Raw genomic sequence first — 2535 nt, 5'->3', positions numbered from 1 at the left:
TGTTTTCTTTAACTCTTTATAAGCTCTTTAACAACATTGCTTAAAACATTTTTATAGGGGCTGGGGAGATGGCTCAGTGGAATAAGTGCTTCCCTGGCAAGCACAAGGGCCTGAGTTCAATCCCTGGTTCTGCAAATAAATAAATAAATAAATGAGAATAAAGGGATAAAGTTTCAAATGGTGATAAAGGTCATCAAAACATTTTTATACATTCATTGGCAGACAAAAATAAATATAAGATACTAAATTTAAAGCACAAAGTCAATTATGAATGATTTATACACAAAAGTAAATTTATTGGAAGTACAGAATTCAATACATCATATATGCATATGTATTTGTGCTTTTGAAGAGTTGAGTCATCTAAAAAATAGAAAAGTATATTTATTTAGTTATTTATTTAGTTATATATTTATTTATTTTTGTGGAACCAGGGATTGAACTCAGGCCCTTGTGCTTGCCAGGCAAGTGCTAATTCTACTGAGCTAACTCCCCAGCCCAAGCATATTTATTAAGGACAAAACTAAAGAAATGATGCTGGAATCTGAATTTTTTTCTTTCCTCTTTGATGAGGTTAGCTAGGGGATTATCAATTTTATTTATTCTTTCAAAGAGCCAACTGTTTGATTCATCAATTCTTTATATTGTTTACTTTTTCTGCTCTAATCTTTATAATTTTCTTCTCTTTTTGGGCTTTGGGTTTGGTTTGCTCTTTTTCTAGACTTTTGAGGTGCAGCATGAGAGTATTTATTTGTTCCCATTCTGTTTTCCTAATGGGTGAGTTCACAGCTATAAATTTCCCTCTAAGAATTGCTTTCATTGCATCCCATAAATTCCAATATGTTGTACTTGAATTTTCATTGAATTACAGATATTGTTTAACTTCTTGTTTAATTTCATCTGTAACCTATTGGTTGCTAAGAAGAGTGCTGTTAAATTTCTACACATTTATGGGGTTTTTGTGGTTTCTTTTATCATTTATTTCCAGTTTCATTGCACTGTGGACAGATAATATGCATGTGATAAATCTGTTTTCTTGCATATACTTAAGCCTGACCTATGGACTAGTATGTAGTCTATTTTAGAAAATGTTTCTCATGTGGCTGAAAAAAATGTGTGTTCATCTGTGATTGGGAGAAACACTCTGTATATGTCCACTAAGTCCATTTGTTCCAAGTTGTGTTTCAGTTATGCTACTTCTTTCCTAATTTTTGTCTACTTGACCTATCTTTTTGGGATAAGAGTTTATTAAGGTCTCCTGTTAAGATAGTGGTATTGAATATTAGATTTTTCATGTGCATTAAGATTTGTCTTATATAATTGAGAGCTCCTGCATTTGGTGCATACATATTTATGAGTGTTACCTCTTCCTCTTGAATTTCTCCCCTAACCAGTATGTAGTGGCCTTCTTTATTTTGCATGATCATTCTTCATTTGAAGTTGCGAATGTATGAGAACAGGATTGCTCCCCCTACTTTTTTCTGAGATCTTGGGACATGTAGTATTATTTTTCATCCTTTGACTTTCAGCCTATGAATTGTTTTATGAGTTAATTGTGTTTTTTGTATACAGCATACTGTTGGATTTTTCTTCCTATTCCACTGTGCCAGTCTATGCTGAGCTCTAGAAGGCTCAAGTCAACAACTTTTGACAATTGCCAGTTCTGCTGATAACCCACAACTATTATGGACTATTGGAATATATTGGAATATTCTGCTGAATTCAAGTACCTACAGTATTTGAACGGGCGCCAAGTATGAAAAGTTCCTTTAACGAGTTCTCCAAATACAGCTTCTTGAACAGCAATGGAACACCCATCTCTGAAAAAACAAAAGATAAAAGGGCGATATAAATGAGAGATCATTTTTTGGTGAAAAAAATATATATATGTATATACAAAATAGGATACATATAAACCTACCTTCTCTTAGTTCAATGAGTAGAAAAGTTTGTACTAATATTGTTTAAACAAGAGATCATGTCTGCATCTTGTATTGTGAATAACTATTATGGAGACAACAATATGCAATATATTAATTATTGTTACTATCCTACTAACCTGTTTTTGAAACTGTCTCATTGCTATTTCCTTCTTAATAAAATTAATTTTTAAAAAAATTAAAAAGAAGTGACACTAGAATCTTGTAAAAATTAATTTTTACATGACATTAGACATATTTCATGACCTACATAAAGTTATTTTAAAAAATCAGTCTTTGAGAAATACTGCAGTGTGTGTGGTATGCAGCCAATCAGTGTCTGAGGGTGTTTTAGGCCATGAAGATCATTATGATGTGCTTGGGGGATATTACTACGACAAAAATATTATAGAGAGAATAACTACTGATTTATATCAATAAAAATTGACAAGTATTACACCCACTATTGTTAGTTTGGAGTGACATGGATTTTATGGATGTCTGGGAGATGTGGGGATATTCTTTGTTCTTCTGACCATTGAGGATGCTACCGCCTTTGCTGCCTGAGGGATGGCATTCCTGATATCCTGTAAGGAAATGAATTATTGTGATAAAT

The sequence above is a fragment of the Octodon degus genome, unplaced genomic scaffold (assembly GCF_000260255.1).
Source record: "Octodon degus isolate 3935 unplaced genomic scaffold, OctDeg1.0 scaffold00172, whole genome shotgun sequence".
In the NCBI taxonomy this organism is placed as follows: Eukaryota; Metazoa; Chordata; class Mammalia; order Rodentia; family Octodontidae; genus Octodon; species Octodon degus.
Note: the sequence above shows the minus strand (reverse complement) of the source record.